The sequence below is a fragment of the Prinia subflava genome, chromosome Z, assembly GCF_021018805.1.
Source record: "Prinia subflava isolate CZ2003 ecotype Zambia chromosome Z, Cam_Psub_1.2, whole genome shotgun sequence".
In the NCBI taxonomy this organism is placed as follows: Eukaryota; Metazoa; Chordata; class Aves; order Passeriformes; family Cisticolidae; genus Prinia; species Prinia subflava.
In genome coordinates this window covers 9,090,177-9,101,760 of record NC_086283.1, presented here as the reverse complement: position 1 = coordinate 9,101,760, position 11,584 = coordinate 9,090,177, and the positions used below count along the sequence as shown (strand labels likewise).

General features: G+C 37.6%; 1 long non-coding RNA gene across 2 annotated transcripts in view; it reads left to right on the top strand.

Moving 5' to 3' along the window:
- Positions 1-387: 387 nt before the first annotated feature.
- Positions 388-11,584, top strand: part of LOC134564458 (uncharacterized) — a 78,176-nt gene continuing 66,979 nt past the window's right edge. The window contains exon 1 of one of the 2 annotated variants that reach the window (XR_010083570.1): positions 388-524. This is a non-coding gene — a long non-coding RNA (uncharacterized LOC134564458). Of the gene's footprint in view, positions 549-11,584 lie in introns of both variants that reach the window. The other variant, XR_010083569.1, reaches the window with a different exon arrangement.

The following is an 11,584-nucleotide window of genomic DNA, read 5'->3' as shown; positions in this document are numbered from 1 at the left end:
CTTCATTGCTTTTGTGTGATTTTAGTGGTGATATGCTGTTCATAATGTACAAAGGTTTTTCTTTTAAGAAAAGAAAAACACTGTAAAGTCTGGTATTTGCTTAAAAAGATTATGTTCATGGATTCAAGGGGAAAAAAAACCCAAGCAGTTATAAGTTAAGTTGGAATGAAGGTGCTTGGATAGAAAGCAGTTTTGTCATGCAGCACAATCAGTGTTAATATGAGAATTACAGAATCTGCTGAGGTGGAAGCGACCCATGAGGATCACTTAGTCCAGCTCTTGGCACAGGACGCCCCAAGAGTCACACCATGTGCCCCAGAGCATTGTCCAAATGCTTTGTGAACTCAGAGTCAGTGTTGTGATCACTTCCCCGGGGAGCTTGTTCCAGTGCCCAACCACCCTCTGGGTGGAAAACCTGTTCTTGTTAGCTGACCTAAACCTCCCCTGACTCAGGTTCATGCTGTTTCCTCGAGTCCTGTCACAGGACGAGAAAGTGAAGAATTAAGGAGACAGGTGGCCATGATGTGAGTTAACTTTCATTTGCAAAGGTATTCAAACACTACATTGTTTAAAGATTTGGTGTTATTTCCCATTATCCTACTCTGATTTCCTTGGTAAAGGATTTGCTCTATTTCTCAAAGTCTGTTTTTCCTGTGACAGTAATAGGTGAATGATCTTTGTGCTCTTATCTTGACCTGTTGTATTTTTTCTACCCTCTCCAGTTCAAAGAGGGAGTGGTAGAAAATTGACTTTGGGGGGCACCTGGCATCCAGCCAGGGTGAAACTAGTACAATGCTGTAAAAATCTCAGCAAAATGCCCTGTTGAAGTTATAAGCTGTGTAAAATAAAGTAGTGCAATACCTGAACTGTAAAATATAATTCTCTGTCCTTGATGAATCATTAATGTACCTTTTAAAAGTGTGGTTTATTTTGGATATCTTGCAGAAGCAACCAGAAAAAATTATGAAATAGCTGTGACAACCTTCTGTCACATTCCAAGAGAGTAAATGCTAGAAGTATCGTTGAGGAATCTCACCCATTGTGAAAGAGCAGCAGAACATACTTTTCCACATCCTAAATAGGTGGAGCATTTATATCAAGAACTAAAAAGTTTCTGCATTATGTTCCTATAATTCCAACAATAAGACATTATCATAAAATATGTTATTTCTGCTGGGTTTCTACTTGTAGGGGTTTTTGTATTGATCTTTCCCAGGAATGTGCCCAGGTTAATTTTGCAGAACTTACCCATTGACTGCAGAGGGCGATACAGTACTTGCAAATTACTTGTGGATTCCCTTTCATTTGATTTCTGTATCTCATATTTGGAGGGAAAATTGCTTGTTTAGTAATTCATTTCCATTAAAACTGTATGAACTAAGTTAACTTTCTGCTTGTGTGTTGAGTGAAGTAGCTGCTCGAGGCAAAAGGGCAAGTGCTTTGTCTTTTCAATTTTATTCAGCAAAGAGAGAAAACTGGAGGCACCTATATTGCAGTTAAGTTAACACACACGTAAAATGTGCAAGGGCTCAGGACAAATAATACGTCAGTGCAGAAGGATGCTTCACCAAGGTGCTATGATCATCAAAGTAGGAAATGGATATGTGCAATATTGCAGCATAATCATACTCTGATCGTTCCCAGTAACATGGGTTAATAAGCTGAACAGTAACTAAAGTATTAATGTTTTACCTTTCAAAGGAGGTTTGCCTTGTCTCTGCTGTGAATTGTTTCTTGTCCTGTGGAATCAGGTCTACTTTTCAGTAGCTTTTTATTATGATTTTTTTTTTCATTTTTAACTGAACTACCTGTTGCTGGCTTTGAACTGGAGATCCAAAGATGATATAAAATGTTGCATACAGAACTGGACACCTGTTGCACTTCTATACAAGTTCATTTGTGAATTTTGAACATGTGAGTTTTGCACTGGGAAGGCAACATGAAGAAAGCTTCCCTTTCCAGCTGATAATCCTTCTGTGCTCTATTGATTTCTTTGCAAACAAGTATTGAATTGGAAAGCACAGATTCAGGTCTCATGTGTGTCTTCCTAGAAGAATGCCTTCATCTTTAGACCAGTTAAGTAGCACCTGTAACTAATGAGGTGAAGCTGGTCTCTCCTGTGTAGCTGGAAAGGCAAATTTAACTTAATTTCAGCCTATACAATAGGAAGCAGCTGTTGTTGCTTTCTGCTCAGAGCTTGTTCCATCAAGTAGTTGCAGGTGTGCTGGCAGCTCTCTTAAGAGGAGGGCATAAGCACTAGGTTCTCGTTGGATTTCCTATGGCTATGGTTTCAAACTGTATGCTGAGGTCAAGACTTCAGTTCCTGAGGGTCTGAAGATAATCTTTAGCTTTTCCTTTACATTGTGTTTATGGATTAAATACTTAATGCTTGCTCTGACTGCCTCCAAATGACTTCAAAAGGAAAGATACTTGAAACGTACAGATTTTGTCATGCTACCATTGTTAATTCTTGTTAAAAGACTATTAACTACATAAATACTTTTAAATCTCTTTTTCATAAATATATTCAGTTCAGAAGCCAGCAACATTCAGTTCTTCTGCAGTTCCAAAAATACCTCATGCAGTTTCTATGGTTGGTTAAACATACAGTAAGTGTTTTTAATTGTGTAGTGGGGTTTCCACTTTTATTAATTTTTTAAACCCAAAGAGGATAAAAATGTATTTCTGCATCATTTTCATGAAATACCTTTCCATCTGGTCAAAGGCTCTTCTTTATATGTAACTTCTGATAGTGATTTCCTGCTAAACATCTAAGGAAGTTACTGTTTATATAAAAGCAAAAATTGTTTCCTGAGTCTCCACTGTTTATTGTGCAGAGAAGAAGAGATAGTCATACATGTTTTGAAAATATGGCAGAGTTTTTTCTGTCGGTTTCAAAGTTTTCACTGAGTCATTACTGCAGGCATTTTTCTTCTCCCTTAGGGAGATTGATTCTTTCCTCTTCTTTGGGCTGTATGCTGAAGTCAAACTGTATTCCTCAGGTGGTCATAGACATTAGATTAGCACTGGCAGTCTGAGATGCTTTTCTGTATGTGGCAATATTATTGGAAAGCTGAGAGACCATCATCCTTCTGCAGGGGACTGATAGGAAATGTGTTTGGTGCTCTGAAGGAAATAATAATGATATTTAGAGATCTAGTGCTGTCTTTTGCTCTTATTGAAGTCAGCAGGAGCTTTGCTACTGACTTCTGTGAAAGTGAGGTTAGGTCCTTTGTCATTTCATTTTCATGTTTTGACGTATGCAAGGATATATGCTGGGAGACAAACTGGTTTTAATTCTGACTTATGGTGGAGAGTTTCTGTGGTTAATGTGGAGCATGACTTTGCATCCTGATGTGCAAATTCGGTATTTTATATTCCCTGAGTTCAGAAAATCACCGTGAGTTACAGGTAATGGTGCAGTGGCAGTAGCATTGGCATGGACCAGTAAAGTTTCAAGGGGGAGAAGTTTTTTTATCACCTGGTAATCTGAGTTCTAAAGCTTTATTGTAAACTAAGCTTTTGTTCAAACTATGTTACTACAGTGACATGGTATGTTTGTTAGGAGAAGCACAGAAAATTGAAGCTAATCATTTTTTAGACTCTGGAATGTAATGTCTTTGTGTGTGTGATTTCCATTACTGGAGGTGATGGTATTTCTCTGGCTTTGGTCACTGTGTAACTGGCTCAAAATTGCACATGACAGCAGGATTAGTGCTTCCTGGGTGCTGTATCTCTAATTTATAATATTTTTCATTGATGTTGATATATCATTTCTTACCTGCCAATACTATCAGAGGCATTTGATACTTAAAAGAAAAAAGCTGAATTTTCTGGCCAAGAGGATGTGGCAGCTGTGTGCCTTTTAAGTAAATGCTGAGTTTAGCCACTGCCAGCTGAGGTGCTTTGTGCTGGTGCTCAGAACTATCCATATCCTACAAGTCTCTTAGATCACAACTGCAGATTTTGGAGTTGTGTGACACTTTCTGGGCTCGGAAGAAAGGTAGAGTGATTCTTGCTAGCACATTAAAGATGTGATACAAGGTTCAAATGGACCTGTTTTGGATCCACATACAGCAAACTCAGCTTCTGCTACATGTTTTCGGCAACTGGTGTGCAGAGGAATCTGAATGTCTTGGTGGGATGGGGTCTTCCCACAAAAAGTTCTGACTATGCATAATTGTGTGTTGCAGCACTATTCTCATCAACTGAACCTGTGGGTCATGTTGAAGCCACCAAATCTGTTCCTCAGAGCAGTATAGATCCTGATTGTTGAGTTTCAACAGTGCAAAACCGGACTACGGGAGTATAGGATCTTTGCTGCAGCAGAGTTTCCTGGCAGCAGTGGTGTGGTAGAATTAGGGTCAAATACCCTCCTCTGCTCGGGCTGGTTGAAGGCTTGTGAAACCCTACCAGGCTTGTTTTCTCCTGGCCGTGCATGTAAATTTCTCCTTTTTGGGGGGATGGGTTAGCAGAGGTTTTCTTCATTGTAGAAATTCTTGGGGATTTTGTTTCAGTGAAGAGTCAATGAAATAGCAGTTAAAATGGAGCAATGATTTATTGTCATTACTAGAAGTGAGGTTCGCTTTTTTACTTTGCAGATCTGGAACTTTTGCTGTATTTCTGAGGGTCATCTTTTATATTTATTAGCTACTGCATTCGATTCACATGATTATATATATATAAAGGTTTTATTTTTACATGAAGCTGAGCAAGTGCAAGTACTTGAAGATGATTAAACGTTTCAGTCCTTATTTTGGGTTTCCCTAGCTGTGTGTGTCACAGCACTTTCATTGTAGAGAGAATGGATTCTTTCATTTTCCCCCCTACTATGGTAAGCCCTCTGGTCTGCAGCAGCAGTGTAAAACCGGGTATAATGATTCAGCAGTATTTTACCAAAACTAAAACGTGCAGAAATAGATAATCCTATACAGTCCTGACACTGTCCCCTTTCAAATAGTTAGGAGAAGGATAGAAGAATATTCTTTGCTATTTATCAAACAAATATTCTAAAATCAAAATCCTTCAAAAGTGTAGATTGTTTCCATTAGAAACTGGGAGTGGCTATGGAGTTTTGTGGAATTTAGGGACATATAGAAGAGGTTTAAGTGTCTTGCTAGTATTAGTCGTATATGTAAGTTCAACCTAATTCTGTACAGGGGGAGCTTGCCATGTTAGACTCCATGAATATGAAATTCTACTCAAAAATCCATTTTGATATTTCAGTTCTGCAATGAAATTCATGCTACTGAATATGACTTGTACAAAATTCAGGTTTTCAGGCCAGGTTGTTTTTCAGCACCACCCAATCAAGCTGTCCTATATTATGGTGTTTTGACTGTGTGATATGTAATAATGGACATGTTTGAGGATAGTATACTCAAAATAGTGTGTTTAAATTGTATCCACTGAGTTAATAATGCAACTGCATTCTTAACTGGAAATAATTCTCTAAGCGTAAAGGGGAAGTAAACCTATAAAGTTCACTTTGATTTCCAATAAAGAAAAATCCATCTCTCTACTTGAGCTTTCATGAAATGCCATTAGATCAGTCATTTCATCTGGAAATACTTTCTACAAGTTCAAGCACTCTTTCATTGTAAATTTGATGTCTATGATCAGTATACATTGTTGCAGACAATATAGTCCCATTTTCTTTTTTCCAGACTTATAGCACTTCCTGTAAACAATCTTCTCCTAGTAACAAACATGATTACTTGAAAACTGATTTTGTTTTCTTATTTCTTTTCCTTGTTATTGTGTTGAATAGAGCTCTTATTTGTAGTTAGTTGCTTAGTCACCATGTCCTTTTTCTCCTCTATGAAAAGCACAAGATAAACAAAGCAAAAGTTTGCATCACCATTCAAAATACTATGTTTAAGGGAAGTAAATGGGACTACCTATGAAGTGTCTCAGAGATGTTTCTCCTTACTTAAGTATTAACTTTGCAATATCTTGACTTTCCATCTTGTTTTACATATAATGTGACTTTAGATAGTACAACAGACTCAATTAGTCTGTGCTTTTCTTACAAAATATCTATAGAACAATTCTAGACAGTATCTTGCTCACCTGCATTTGAAACTTGTTTCCATCTATGCTTTGTTGATGAAAACAGCTTCTTCAGCTGTCAGAGTTAATAAGTGTTCAAAGCATTCATATTAAACCATAATCTTTTTTTGCATTCCTTTGTCAAAATATGAAAAAAAAATTGTTTCTAGGTAAGAAAATGTTAAGAGTATCTGAAAATGTGCCCATACGTATGTACTAAGTATTAAGCTTCAGTATTTCACTTATAGCTGTCTGGAGTAAGATTGAGAACTCTGATGCTTGGAGTAAATGTGCATGGGGTAAAATGTTTGGAATTTAAAAAGACATTACAACCCATGCATTGAGCAAGGCTTGCTTAGGAGAATGATTGGGAAATTCTGTCATCATATGCTATAAATTATGCACCTCTTCAGGTTTTAACATTTATAACTAAGAGGAGTCATGATTATCTGTTTCAGACTCCAAATTTATTGATCTACTGAAGGAGAAGGCAACTTTTTGCCTTTTCCTTTACTATCCAAAGAAATGAGTAGGGCTTGTTTCCTGAAGAACAGATGCTGGGGCACAAACCCGTTATATTTCCCTGGGTAGATCTCAGTAGGGGAGAGATCTGAATTCAACTCCCTTCAGGCTAAGACTCAACCCATATTCCTCTCGTCTGAACAAGGGAGCTGAATCTGTCTGAGGGGACCTATGTACACTACAAAATTCTGGTATCCTTTTCCTAGCTTAATATTCTAAGTTTTTCTCTTCATCTTTGATAAAGCAAAACCATGACCTTGGGCTACAGGTATGAGTGTCTTCATATGCAATCCCAGTTCCGTTAGTGAAAAGATGAAAACAATGAGTGCTAATACTTCACAGCCAACAGTGGTTCTCCAGGATACAGTCATAACTGTAAGGAGAAAACACAGAGAGCAAAAAGTCCAGGCACTAAAATAATTCACAATAGAGCTTATACTTCTCTGTAAGGAATTTTGGTCCAAGCACCATCTCTTAGTCACACCATCTCTTAGTCCTACAGTGGTTTGCTTCCTGAAGTGACCATGATTTCATCCAGAGGGCCAATCTGCCTTGTAGAGTTATTTGGTTATCTCAGAGAGATAGTTATGGCTCAAAATCTTGGCTGAATCTGTGTTACATTTTTCTCATTTATAGTATTTCACAGAAGGAAATACTAAGCTCATGCATTTAAAAAAACCCTTACTTTTTGCACAGTTACAAATAAGTGTGAAGCAATAAGAATAATGCTTAGAGTTTAAAAGATGAAAACCAAGCCTCTTAATTACAAGGTGGTGTATTTACAGATGAAAAGAAATCATAACAGGAAAACTTCCAGTAGTTTTAACATGCCTGCTACCTGCGTTCCATTTCCATTGTTCTTGACAATTCATGATAATTGGTGATTTAGGTTGAGATTATTTTTAATAAGTACTACTGAGTGTTGTGAGGTACTGCTTTACCTGCTGCTTTGAGGCAAGCATCAAAACCTTTGTGAATAGGTTTAGACACTTCATTATTTGTATTCAGAATAATATCATGGCTGTGGAATTCTGAGTTAACAGGTTTCATTATGCACCATATGACTCTGAATTAGCTTACTCAGCACCTGAAGACACAGTGTATTAATATTCTTCTTTCTGTGGAGATTAAAATAGCATCCAATTGGTTTCATTACCAGGTTTGTGAGTGCTCTACCTGTTTTTAAGAGGCATTTCCTCAGCCTGAGATCTTAGGGACTTAAAGTTTCTTTTAATAAGTAGTCCAGAGTTCAAAACTTATTTGAATGAGGTACGGATTTTTTATTGATCTCTGTATGATTATTAATTGAGCAATTCTTGCCATATATTCTTAATCAGCCTTTCACTCTGTGTATTAAATAATTTTGTGATCAGAAAGTTAACATTTGATAACTAAGCAATAACAGAATTAGATTATTTTGACATTGTGCTTCAAAAAGAAAATCAGGTCCAGTTTGAAATTGTATAGTTCATGTTGCCTTTCTCTTTGTTCGCTTAATACTGAAGTACAGCAAAAATGGGGTGAAAAAGACTTCTAAATACAAGTATTAGTGCTTCGAATTTTATGTCTCTTAATCCTAACATTTTTGCAGGTTTCTGGCTGTATTATGAGAAACATGGAAATCCAAATATAATAAGGATCGAGACACAGCAATGGCAAAACTTGACATGTATCTTATTTTTGGGAAACAGTGTAGTTTCTAAAATTCTGGATCTCTTCCAGAAGTTGTATTTCCTTCCCAAGCCTTACCTCTGCTCCCTTTTCCAGTTGTGGTCCTAGGCATTTCTTGAAAGCTGCTTATATTGACTTAGGTGTATCTTCCATCTGCAGCTGATACGCTGTTCATTTCCCCTGAGCATGTGCTATAAATTCATTTACCAATAACTATCTTCCATCTCCTCTTCCTAATTGTGGAACTTGCCCTTGAGTGAGTCTGAGAGCATGTAACTTCGGGTCTATTCACCTGGGGTGTGTCGGGAGAGGAATGGAAGTTTAATAATTAATTTCCTGCTAGGGAGAGCTCAGTTACTGTGTTATAGAGTTTGTCCTCTTTCATCTCTTCTTGTAGTAAGTGCAGTAAGGTCACAAATTACCTTTTGCCCTGATTTGAGATTTTTGGTCCAGTGTTAATAGAAAAATCATTCAGAGAGTTTGGCTGTTTTCATTCTAGTTTAGTTATAAAGAAATTGCTACCTGAATTATGGGGACAAAAGAAGAGCACTTTTTAGCAAAAAAGAGTAGATGTGCCACTGTTTGAAGATACTGTATTTAAATAATTTGTAACTGAAATGAATTTTTACATTTTATTTTGGACAAAGATAGTGAGAGGCAGAGAAATAGCCATAATAATTTCTAAATGGACACAATTGTAATTAGAAGGCTATTTTCAACAGGTTTGAATCACAACAACTCTATTTCAATCCATAAAATCCCATTGGTAGATGAAAATCTCTCTTGTGGTATCTATGGAATTCTTAATACTATCTTGCTATCTTTTTCCCTTACAACTTCCTCTATCTATTTTAATTCCAAAGTGAAGGATCAAGAGTGTTTTGAGATGAGCAGATGAGATTAAAGTGTCAAGGTGATGGGTGTTTTTACTAATCAACAAGTAGATTAAGTCTCAGGGAAGGCAAACAGATTTGACTAATAATATTCCAGAAGACATTGAAATGCCATGCCTAAAGTCAGCAGATAAAGGCAATAGTTATTTTGCTTGTAGAGGTGACATTCCTGAAAGTGGTTGGGGTTGCAGTGACAATAGCTGTGTGCCTAAAATGGATTTCCTCAATCAGAGTTTTCTGCATAAACAATTACCAGAGAGGAAGCTGAGACTTTTCTGGTAGGTTTCCCATGATCTAGCTCAGAGGGATCAAGGCAAAATCACGGTGAGATTACAAAAATTAAAAAAGACCTCATTTGACTCTTGCTGAACGTTTGCAGTCTTCCAGTTTCAGCTGGCTAGAGTCCTTCTGGTTCTGAGATTCAATAGAAGGCAATGAACACAGAACATAAAATTTATAGAAAACATTTCTCTGGTTAGGTGTAATGTACTTTCAGGAGCATAAGTTTTGTCCAGTAATGCATTTGTTTCTGTAAACAGCCTGTAGAGTAAAGTAATAGGGTTTAGAAGCAGTCATTGCTTGATGAAGGAATATAATTTATTTGTTGTCAGAAACAATAAAGGATCTACCATGTCTAGTTTATATTATTCAAACCTTGAAATCTGTTAAATCATTAGGTACACAAGAGTAGAAGATAAAAGGAAACATTAATTTTCTTATGGTTATTTCATGTGTTGCATTTGAACACATATAAGATCTGTTGTTCAAACAGTTCTTCAATCTCTCCTTAAATGCCACAAGTACTTTTTCTCCATTATTTTAAATATATTTATGTAAACATCAGTTAAGCTCCTTTCTGCCTCAATTAAATGTGTTTAACAAGTAATCAATTTGAATTAACAGCAGGAGACTTCATGCCATTCATGTATTTATAACAGATGTGTTCAGATGGTTCTGTGCATATATCTGGCAATGAGGAGAATCTGCTGTGATTCACCAGTTTTCTGAGAGAAGACTTGAGGCACACATCATCTTAATTAAGCCTTGTTGCTTTAGGCTTCTGACACTTAGGATGAAGTTAAATAATAGTTCATTAGTTTCTGTGTAGCAAATACTTGTCCTAAAGGAGCTTTTACATCTCATCTATGAAGAAGGACCTTTGAAAGGAAAATCTTGAAAGACTTTTCTGCTAATACCTTTAGGGAAAGAGTGGAAAATATTTTAACAAATGCACAGTAAATAAATTATTTGATTCCCAAAACTCAAACCCCACAAATCAGCTGCTTGGAAGTATTCAATCTTCATTTAATATCCACAGGAGTAAATATAACAGGGAATAGCTATGTGTGAGAATGTTTACTTGTTATGGATATTATGTCAGCCTTTATTTTATAGCTTTTTACATATCAGTTTTTATTTAGTCTAGATTTTTAGCCAAGAGATTTGCATCTCCAAACAGAGTGAAGCCTTGTAGAAGACTTAGCTCTAGTTCTAGAATTCAAAACGTTGTCTGATTCTACTCTGACTGAATGAGTTTTGTAACTTGAAAGCAAATCTGAAATTAAATGTTTTCTGTCCTTCACCAACTTGTAAATAGTGGTCACCAGGGCAGCATCTGCTCACTGTCTAGTTCAATGTCACAAATGCTTGTGCTGTAAAAACGTCACCAGTGGACACTTCACTCAATCTCTTGGGAAAAGCAGAAGAGACTTCTTTATGTTACCTGAGACATTATTTATGGCATATAATCTGTCTTGGTTTGAAAGACAGATATCTGCTAGGAAGGGGGCAGGACCTCCCTAGAGATGGAGAATTCAAATCCCCTCCCTCCAAATTATTCCAATTAAAAAAAAATTAAAGGAGCTTTCAGACAGAGGTATGGGGGTAGGAATAACAGTTCTTTACTAGTATATATGACAAAACGACAAACAAACAACAACTACAGCATCAATAATAAACAGAACCAAGAACCTTGAGGGCTTTCTTTTACAAAAGCCCAGAGCAGTTTGATCTGGGTGCCCCTGCAGGGCTCCGAGAGGCCGAGCTGGAAGGAAGGAAAGTCCCGGGCTGGTGGATGAGATGAGGAGCTCTGCGCTGGCAGCTGGAGCAGCAGGGGTGTCCCGGCAGGGCTGGGCAGTGCAGGGCTACAGAGTAGCAGGAGAGCTTCAAAGCTCCAAAGAATCAGCGGCGGTGGGGGGAGGCTGGAGAAAGCGAGTTCAGGATTCCCGGGTACAGGAGCAGATGACGATAGATTTCCCAGTATGAGACAGAGGTAGAGGGCAGCCTGACCGTCCTCCTCGGCGCTGAGAGCAAGAGTGCCTCCCCCTCCCCCAGATCTGTCTTTTTGCCTTTCCCAAAGCTCATCATCTCTCCCCTCTGAGGGACACTCCCAGGGACTCAAAAACAATAGGTGTAGCCTTGTGCTGCCATATCCCTCAAGTACTCCT